The sequence below is a fragment of the Eupeodes corollae genome, chromosome 3, assembly GCF_945859685.1.
Source record: "Eupeodes corollae chromosome 3, idEupCoro1.1, whole genome shotgun sequence".
Taxonomy (NCBI): domain Eukaryota; kingdom Metazoa; phylum Arthropoda; class Insecta; order Diptera; family Syrphidae; genus Eupeodes; species Eupeodes corollae.
Genome location: NC_079149.1, coordinates 86,544,713 through 86,555,921, shown reverse-complemented (window position 1 = coordinate 86,555,921; position 11,209 = coordinate 86,544,713). Strand labels below are relative to the sequence as shown.

At 34.6% G+C, this 11,209-nt stretch overlaps 1 pseudogene; it reads right to left on the bottom strand.

Annotated features, from left to right (window-relative positions):
* Positions 1-1,768: 1,768 nt before the first annotated feature.
* LOC129951632 (jerky protein homolog-like) lies at positions 1,769-3,928 on the bottom strand (annotated as a pseudogene).
* Positions 3,929-11,209: the final 7,281 nt, after the last annotated feature.

The following is an 11,209-nucleotide window of genomic DNA, read 5'->3' as shown; positions in this document are numbered from 1 at the left end:
CCCAAATCAGTGTAACGATGGCTTGATCTTAATCCACAAGAAGGGAAGCACTGAAGTTCCAGAAAACTACCGAGGAATCTTGTTTTTGAACTCGTCATATAAGATATTTACATAATCTGCTCAGTCGTTTAAGTGATTGGATATATTCTAATAATCTGCTTAGTGAGTTCCCAGCTGGCTTCAGATCATGATACTCTTCCATCCATCAAATTTAGTACCCGCTCGATTGCTGACTCGTTTCTATCGAGAAATAAGAAACTATTTGCATTTTTCGTTGATTTCAAAGCTGCTTTCGACACCGTGGATCACAATGCCCTGTATTACAAGCTTTTCCAGATAGGAATGTCGCTTAAGTTCGGTATACAGTATTGCAAAATTTATACAAGTCTACAATCTTGTTTGCACTCTTCATTGATGATATAGTGGAAGCATTGCCAGCAGGATTCGAGTACGCATTGACATTGTTCTGCTCGCGTTTACTCCACAGTCCCTTCAGCTAATAATAAATAAACTTGATGAATATTGTAAAAGGTGGAATCTAGTGGTAAATTTCAATATATCCAAAGTGATGGTTTTTAAGAATGGCCGTGGAAGATCGGGGGCAAGTGAGCAATGGCACTATAATGGTGAAAGAGTTGAGTTGGCGGAAGAATACAAATATCTAGAAGTCTGCTTTTCTAAGAATTTGAGCATGGAAAAACATTTCACTGACAAACTTGTTAAGGCGAAAACGGCTATAAACGTAGCATGTAAGCAAAGCTTTAATAAGCAAGAGTGTGGAGGTCGGAAATATGAACAAGTGAAACTGCTCAGATTTTACATAAAACGGATTTTCCAACTTCTTTCGAGTACGCCAAACAACATGATCATGCTAGAAACCTTTTATTTATAAAAACACTCAAGCTGCAGGTCAATTACGTCCTCAAAGGTCTGGATATGCCAAGTTATCGTCTTCCAAAGAAAGAAAGTAGTTCTACAAACAATCCAATCCCGAAGTGGATGGTTTAAAGAATGGTTAGAACTAGCCGAGCAGGTGGATGTTGACTTATACTATAGTAACCTTGACTCTTGGAAGTCAAATTAATAGCCTTATAGCTCGTCTGGATGAAGCCTCAAGAACACAATACACGGAGCAAACCAAAAGCTCACTGTACCGCATGATTTACAGTAGACTAGACTACGATCTCCAGGAAAGAAACAACTTCCACGACAAATATACCATCGAACAAATTTCTTGCATGTTCCGGATAAGAGTGGAAAAACTCATACAATTTTGCATAACCATGATATCTTTGGTATTAATTGGAATTTCCCTTGCATATTAAAGACACAAAGCTGGTCCTAGGACATTTCCTTGAGATTCACCGGCATGTATTTTAAAAAGTCGATTTATAACCAATGATTTCAGTGTCTCATAACGTTGCCTGGGAAGGTTCCTATGCAGTTTATACTCATGTTCCAACTGCCACATCTTGTCAAAGTCTTCAGTAACATCTAAGAATAAAGCCGAGCATGCTTGCTTTTCCACCTCATCCGTAATTGGACGTACTTTGTCTATCGTGGAAACACTATTTCTAACTGCAGACTGATGGTTCGGAACTAGTTTTCTTTCTTCTATTATTTTTTTAAGCCTTTTCATCGTCAATTTTTCGAAAACTGTAAGGTGCTATTTCTGTAAGTGGCTTACCTTATTTAGGTAAAAGATAAGTGAATAACGTTACGTTTAATGTCAACAGTCTGTTTTGAAAACTGATATAGTACAGTGCTGTCTGGATAGCGTGAACTAATTATTGCACAGACTGTCCATGCAAACCAGGTTGTTCACACTATCCAATATTTTACCCGTCAAGAAAAACACACTTTGACAACAGTTTCCGTATACTTTAATTGAAGTTTTATTTTATTTTTTTTATTTAAAATAATCTTTAATACATGTCTGTTTTTTTTTATTTGCCAGCACCTTCAGCACAGCTTTTTCACGCATTTTTTTTAAAACAAGGATATCTGAATAGTCAGACGTATTTTCTTCAGCCCACTCTATCCCCTTATCAAAAATCTGAATTGCTTCTGACGCAGTTATTTTGGTTTGATTCTCAGGTTCGTCAATTTCATCTTCATCAGATGTTATTAGCTCTAATTCACTTTCATTTGGCTCTACTGTATCATCAATTGCGTTCCATGTGTTGATATCCGTAACAGTCGGCGTTGCCTAAATTACATAATCAATTAATATCTATGATTTAATTTCTAAATCATATGAGACAAACCTCTGGGATAATAATTTGTAGTAAGTTTTGCAATTCATTTGTTTCTTCCAATTGCTGCTGCCTAAACTTGTCTCTTAGTAAATTAAGAGGGGTATCTTCCTCTTCATCTGAACTTTGTGTTTCTATGTCATACATACAAATCTGTGGTAAAATATTGCGCCAACATTTTTCTATAACATCTGGTTTTAACTGACTCCATGCTATTGCGAATAAAGAAACTGCGTCCTTTATAGTTAACGACTTCAAGAAATTCAAAACATCTTTTTTTCCAACAGCTAATCGTAAGAGACTTTTTCTATAATACAGCTTTGTAACACGAATTGCATTTTGATCCATTGGCTGAATCAACGGTGTCACGTTTGGTGGCATGTACATTGTGAATATAGAGCCATCATCTGTTTTTAATACGGCCTCCGAAGGCTGACATGGTGCGTTGTCGAGTAGTAAAACAGCTTTTATCGGCAAGCCTTCTTTTCGTAAGAAATCTTGCACCTGATAAAAAATGTATGAGCCTCTTTTTGTAAATCAATACCTTTTCATAATGTGTCTTACCTGAGGGACAAATAAGTTATGAAACCAATCTTTGAAAATATCGGTAGTCATCCATGCATTCTTGGAGCTACGAACGGTAATCAACAGGAATGTCAAAATTTTTGAAGCAACGAGGTTTTTTGGATTTTCCAATGATCATCGGCTTAATTTTGTGAAGACCAGTAGCGTTAGTGCATGCTGAGAATGTAATTCTGGCTTTTTCAACTTTTCTACCTGGAGCGGTTTTTTCTTCTCTAGCCACATACGTTTTTTCAGGCAACAACTTCCAAAACAAACCCGACTCATCAGCGTTATAAATTTGGTTCTGAGATAGCTGAAGCTCATGGATAGTCTTCGCAAAATTATTTTTGAATGGTGCAACTGCGCTGTGATCGGATGAAAGTTTCTCTCCACAGATTTTAAGAAGCCGAACACCAAAACGTGATTTGAATCCATCTAGCCAACCAGAACTAGCATTGAAGCCTCCTTCCTCTTCTAGTTTTTCGTGCAACAATTTTGCCTTTTCTTTTAGCATCTCACCACCAACTGGTAGATTCTTTTGACGTTGCTTCAAGAACCATTTATAAAGCATCCGTTCCATGCGAGGGTACTCACCCTGTTTTAAAGTTTTTCTTTTTAAGGAGCTGATTTGGCTAGTGGCCACCACTTTAAGGAGCTTATCCTTGTTTTTTTTTATGGCCGAAATTGTAGATTTTGCGACAGAATATTCCCGGGATAAAATGGATGGGGCTACACCTCTTTCAAGTTTCGCGATAATGTCACCTTTTTCTTTCAACGACAAGAACTTTGGTTTTTTTGTTAACATTGTTGCACGTTAAATAAACTTGATAGACGAAAAACAAAATTCAAAGAAAAGAAGCTAGTTTCACGTGTTCAAAAGTGAATCGTTTTTTTATAGCAACGGAGTAAGCGATGCAAAAATGTACGTGTGTGTAAAAGTACGATTTTTTAAATAAAGGGAAATCCCCGAAATAGGACATAGGAGCATAAATAAGTTGTTCATGCTATCGAGGTTTTTGTTGTTCACGCTATAGAGTGCTCTGTATAAAACAATTGGTGTTCATGCGAGCCAGGTGTTCACGCAGTCCAGTGTTCACGCTACCCAGACAGTACTGTATTCTCTCCCAATATTACATATTGATAATTATTTTTAACTGTTACTAAGTGATTTTAAGTGATCATTATTAAATCCTAAAAGATTTTTACTAATTTGTTATATATTTCATTATAATATTTTCAAAACTGTGTATAACACGTATCAGTACTGTTACCTCGGTAGTCAAATTCTAAAATGTTTAAATATCTTACAATGTACTCAAAAAAAAAGACTGGCCCGATTAAAACAATATACGAGTATTAATTAGCTATTATATACTCTAGAATTTGTAGAAGTTTTTGTTTCAGGCTTGCGATCCATTTGCCATCTTGAGACTTTATTAGCGACTGTTGTGTCTGACTTCTTTTTACACGCTGTGTTGTTTTAAATAAAGAGTATTCGTTAGAAGATATTTTCATCTGTCTTTTGTCGTAAGACTTTTCGAAAATGTAACTAATGTATTATTTTTGAACACACAGTGTCATAGACTTAAAATCTCGTAGCATGCTCTTTCTTTTTTTCTTCGAGTTATTTTCTTCTTTTTTTGCATAACCTACTCCTTTATTTGGACAGGAATACAGGATATATTATTTCTCTTTCGTTTAAGTTCGAAATAGTTGAATAGCTTTCTTACGCAGAATGTTGCATATCAGCAATTGTTCAACTTCATTATCAATTTGTTCAATGTTTTGCATGGGAGATTTAAGGTTTAAACCTTTCAAGTTTTTCAAAAGTCTAAAAACACCAAAAAAAGTAATTTTTTGGCGACGATGTTTGCTGGGAAAATAGGGCTACCTAGACATCTGCCATGAACATATTTGCAATCAGGGAGTCGAAGAAATCAGGAAAAGAATGTAACCAATTTCAAGTGGTTCCCTAAAAGTCTAAAAACGTAAAAAACGCGTTTTCAGCTACCTCTGCAGGACAAATGCAACCTCCGAAACCATATTTGAAATAAGAGAATTGAAGGCGTCAAGATGCGATGCATTTAAAGTGGTTTCTCTTCCAATTTAAATTTTCGGAAAAGTTGTACTTTTGATGAAATTTTTCTCGGAAGGGCCCCTCTACGTTCTACTTTCTATTCTAATCAACATTCCTAAGTCTACCAGCAATTTAAATCAACTGGTATCCTTTCACGACAAAAATTCGATCCCAGCACTTAGACTATTACAATGTGCATATCAGAAACTGTAATTTAATTCTTTTCCAATAATATGACTTATCATATCGTAAAATTTATTAAAAGTTAAACTAAGCTATTCATGCAAAATGTCAATCGTGGTGTTTTCTGTGTGCATGTAGCCCCTCCCTCTTCAAACCAAATGTCGTCTAGGTGCATATGGCCCAAAAAAAGTACAGACCAATTTTGCCGCCGCGCCGGCCCAAAATCTACACCAAACGGTAACTTTATGAAGATGAATTATCACCTGGTGAACCTCGCGTGGGTTGCTGTCATCCCATATACGGCAATTTTGCTTGTTTTTTTTTATTTTACGGCCCGAATTGAGGTCCTTTTCAAATCGCTTCAAGTCAGTCAGCGAAAAAACGACTCGGCGTTGTCTTTGGTCATGAACTTTGAGTTCCTGTGTCTGTTGGATCTTGTACAGGTGTAGCAAAAATCCACAAGTTGAAGTCTGCGAAAAACCACCGCACGTTGAAGAGCCGAATGTGAAGAGTCACCACGTCTACCTTAAAATGGCCGCCATGCGCGCAACGTTGGCTTTAAGGAACACTCATTTTGATAATAAAGTTTTATTGTAACTTGCCATGATGATTTGGCCTAAACAACTGAATAATAAACAAAAGATTTGACAGATTTTACCAAAACACGCCACGGGGCGTCAAAATCTACCCGCGCCAATTGAAAAACCCTTTATAAGATAACACAGGTTGAGAAAATTAAGTTTTATTTCAGTCCGACAAACAAAACAATACTTTTTTTTTAAATTTTGCTTAACATCAGGTTTTTAAAATAAGCAGTTTTAAAAACAACAAAAAATGGGGTTTTTAAGGCTAGCAAAGTTTCTTTTCCTCTAGATACAATTTAGATCATTTTAGTAAAATTCTCATTAGTTTTAAGTTTTTATTTGACTTTGTATAATGTTTTGAGAAAACCTTGAATTTGATTAGATTTTGAGAAAACCTTGACAATTTTTTGGTAGAAAATCGGCTAACAATTGCCGACGATTAATAATTGGAATACCTTATAATAACGGTTGGAAGACTATAACAAGACTCACAAATAACATGAACATTAAAATAAAAAAAGAAAGGATATAAAATATAAAAAAAGTGAATACAATAATGAAGGCAATAACAAGTATTTTGTAAAATTTGTTCATTGGTCCCATCATCGTCAACCTTTTTTTATAACTTCTTTTTTGTCATTTTTCCAAATGATGACTTTTTATGTCTTTCGATTTTCGTAGTTTCAAAATCCTGTAAATTTTGATTGTTGTTTTCTATCCAAAAAATGTCTACAAAATAAAAATTGCAATCATTATCATCGAATATTCAAGTAAAGGACAATTGTTCAATTCTTTCAAAATACAAAAAATTGGTGTTTAGACGTGTACAAACGATTGCAAGAAGTCTGTCAGAAAATTGGCGGACGATTGGCTACCAATTTTTTTCTGTCACTTTTGACAGATTAAATTAAGCGTTTACATGGTTGATAGAAAATAGGTTAACAAATTTTGAGAAAAATCTGCCAGTTTTTATAAGACTTATAAAATCTTACAACTTATGAAGAAGTTTTACATACAAATATGAACTGAATAGGGATTTTAGATTTTTAAAACCATCACGGATTTTATTGAAAAAATCTAATTCATGAAATTAGATAGCCTCGCAAACTTACAATCTTATTTATGTCTCATATATTTTTAAGAATATTTGATTTGAGCTTTTTTTTTTAATTAAATGCAAAGAGCAATTTAGGCGATAAGTGTAAGAATAAAAGCGAAAAATATACAAATTTTGTATAATTTTAGTAGAGGCTTAACCCCTACATTTATTTAATTTAATTCAAGCTTTAAGTGTAACTTAAAAACTTACTTATATGTAAACTTGAGTGGGGGTGGGTCAAAATGAGTTTGAGGCTATAGATGCTGATGTTGAAATCGAATGAATTAGGATTTAGATTTCAGAGGTTTTAGATAGAAGAGGCGTGTCAGAAATGTCTCTAAGTTCCGGTAATGTGCTGAGATGTAACAGATGAAGGAGATTTCACGGGGTAAAATCAAAGGATTTTCTCAAGAAAACATTGATTTTTTATTGAACACAAAAACTTTTAAGATTTAACAAAATTAAATAAATTTACTTTTTGAAGTGAATTTGCTTTAGATGCCCACCAACTAAGTACCAGCAAAAGTGACACTTTTGTTAAACTAATGGCTAGTTGAAAAACATAATGAACGTTTCGTATCTATTGAAATAATGGCCTCGAATTCCTTGAGATTTGAAGTGAAAAGTGATTCTGAAACGTATAATTTGTGAGTGCCACACAAAAGTTTCTTCCCAACTTATTTGTTTACTTTAATTTGTTTTTATTTAATTTTTAGAGAAATAATGTACTTAAATCCACCTATAGCTTTAAATTCAAAGCATTTTTGTCTCTACAATTCTTAAGTTTCGTTGACTCCCTTAAGATCAAAATATTTTCTAGCATCTACGAGTAACAAGACTGATAGCAATAGTAATAATAGACTCCCGAAATTTGATTTCGAAAAAACTACGTACAAAAATCGCGAAAATACTTCATATCATATCTCATTTTAAGGGATTTTGAATTTTTAAAGCGTTCTTCGCATTGTTAGAAATGAAAACAAGAAAAGGAAATGTTATTTAAAAAAAACTACGTTTCAAAACATTCTGGGGGAAATGTACCAAAAAACTATTGTGTCTTAGCTCTTGAGTATGGCATATTTAGAAAAGTGTTGGAATCTTGGAATGCATTCATATGTAGGGATTCGTCCAATAAAAAAAATTAGACCATACCTTGCTGGACAACAGTGTTCTAAAATAATTATATAACTAAAGTGCTCACTTTAGCCCTTGAAATGTGTAAATGTAAGGTTAAGAAGCACATTACGTTATTTTGATTTTGTCAGCATCCTTTACAAAAACATTAAAGAACATTTTAAGTGGTGAGTAAAAACGCTTCTATATGTTAAATGTGTAAATCGCCCCCCCCCCCCCCTGATTAAAAATCTGGATCCGCCCTTGGCCTTGGTTTTAATTATCAACAGCTGAAAGAATAAGGGGGCAGAGAGTGACTGACGAGTTATCTGGATCGGTTGAAAATATAAGGCCAAGTTATCGGTTCAAATTATTTCGAACCCCACTCGCTTGGCTGAGGCTTGAATCAGCTAAATGATCTTCACAAAGAAATTCTTTGAAGAAGTTTTATTTTAACTGAAAACTTAAAACAGCATTAGCACTGTCAACAACTAAAAGCGGGAAGAACAGCAAGTAGTTTTGAAAGGCATTGAAAACGCTAACGTCAACTTATAATAAACAGTGTGTTACCAATGCACATCTAATAGGCTTTTCACATCAAATCCAAAACCAGGTTTTCGCGAAAATATCGGTTTTGGCCGAAAACCTACATCGAAATCTCAAGTTTTCTCATACCACAAGTTCTGGTAACCCACAAGTTTTCGTAAACCACAAGTTTTATATAAAACCTTTCGAAAACTAGTTGCAATTCAAAGTTGAACTAAACAAACCAACCTTTCGAAACATTCAGCGCTCAAATTAATGTAAACAAAACAGCTAAATTTGGTCGTGGTAAGTAATATTATTTATACAATTTCCTTATAAAATAAAAATTATTGCTTTTTGTTTTTTATTTACAGAATATGAAAAATTTTCCAAAGTCGAGAATAAAAGCCTCGGTGACTATTTGCGGCACTAGTGGTTCTTTTATGATCCTCCAGAGTTTCAAACGCTCTTTGTTAAGCGAGGAACCGGAATTCACTATGGCTACTGGCGTATCGACCCCAAGAACGAGAAAGACTTGCTGATAGTTCGTAATGACGTTTCCAAGGGATGCGTCTTCCAATTCGTAGCAACAAATTTGTTCGACGCTTTCGCTTACTACCTGGAGAAAGACTTTCCGGTAACTCCGTTCAATCACAAGGGTTTGGGAGATATGAGAAAGGCGATAAGTTCATTTGTATAGAAGAATAAGTATGGAAGGAAATTTCTGGTGAAGCCTAAGTCGCAGCGAGCTAAGAAAATTTGCGCCAAAACGTTCCACAATGTGGGAATCGTTGTTCTAGTGAATAAAACCACGACAGTGGGCTTTATTTTTATCTTTATTATAGCATCAATGTTATAATATGTTTTCTTAAACTAAATTGCACAATTTACAGAGACATGGTATAAAGCTACCTTACTACTGTCAATATTATAATTATTACATCAATCAACTAACAAAATACAGTGGGCTATCGCTCCTTGATGGACTGGACACCGATGCCAACATCAAAAAAATCCTCAGTGCTTTGGACAAACCAGGCGAGTGTGATTTTGGTACGAATCTGGAACTAGGAATTGACCTTTTCTCCTCCGGCCATAAGGACCTACACGAAATCGTTCAGAATCTTCTCAACCCGTCCTATAAGCTGCTTGGACGGCCACAATACATGGCGATTCTGAAGGCACATTTGGCCAACAGAAGCAATAGTCATAAGCAGTATTTTGGATTGAGTTTGTTGTGAAAGAATGTTTGCACTTCAAGAATTTTCAAAAGATTGAATCTTGATACCATATAGTACATCTTCACTGTGTGAAAGAAAGTACTTGGATATTTTCATTTTATCCACATCCGAGACAGTGGGTGGTGATATACTGGGAGATTTTTGTATGTTCGTATCGAAACGTTTGATAAACCACTCAATGACGGGATCTCATTCGTTCTTTTGGAGCTGGTATAGATCTTTACCTTCCTGAAAATCAACTTGATAAGTACCGACATAGGGCTAAAGTTTGTATTTTGCATTTCCAGATCCCTTAGTTGATTGCGAGTATATCGAAAGTTCTGCGGCTCATTCTGAAATGTTTTTTTCATCAAATTTAAATGTCAAATGAAAACGTGTAAATGTTCGGTGTTTTCGAAAACTTTTTGCCGAAAACCCGGTTTTGGGTTTGGTGTGAAATGCCTTTTAGGGAAAAAGCTGTCAGCTATGCAATAGCAACAACAAATGTAGGACTTATATCTAAAGACGTTGATGAATTTGCTGTTCTAATCTCTGCCGCTGTTGCTTTTCCAATCTTTTTCTCGCTTGATTATGCGTAAGAAGTGGCGCTGTGCAAATTGATCAAGTTTGGAGTAGTAAAAATATATAACAGAGGTTTCTGCTCGGTCTTTCTGTGTTGTATGCAATGTAATAATTTATAAATTTTATAAATTTTAAAGTCGGTATAATTTATCTTTGATGAATAATTGTTTTAGAAATATTAATTGGTCAAATGAGTTTCTGGATAAAAATATACATGGAAAGTTCCAATGTTTTAAATTCTTTTTTAACAATGTTTTAAATGATTGTATACCCATGTATAGCAGAAAAGTTAGCTCTCATCCGGTTTGGTATAATAAAAAAATATAAAATTTAAAAATGCTAAAAATGAAGCGTTTAAAAAAATATAAAGAAAAGCCTTCCGATGATTCTTATGCAGTTTTTTCTCGTCTCAGGAAAGAGTTTGTTTTTCTTTCAAAATTTCTTTATTGTAATTATATTCATTCTGTTGAAAGTAATCTAAAGCAATCTTCCACATCTTTTTGGAAATTTATAAATACTTTTCAACAGCTATGTTTTTTGGTAATAATACGAGTAAAACTAGTGATCCGAAAACGATTGTTTTTTGAAAGTATTTATAACTCGTCTACATCTTCAACAATAAATTATTAATAAAGGGTGTCGCAAAATTAACGCAAGATTTGAATAGAAATCGCCGTTTTTAGTCTTTTGATAGTTGTATTTGTATTGACTCGTAAAGTACATAGGATAGGGTTATGTATGAAATAACACATCGGACAAATGGCCTCCACGGCTTTGCATGCACATGCGCACTCTTTTGTTGAAATTTTCCATGACCATTCTGCATAAATGTGGCTGAATTTCGTTGATGTAACGTTGAATCTCCTCCTTTAATGCACGGGTGGTTGTGGGCTTGTTGACATAGACTTGTGATTTCAAATAACCCCATAAAAAGAAGTCTAATGGTGTTAAATCACACGATTTAGGAGGCCAATTTTGATCACCGAAACGAGAGAGTACACGACCTG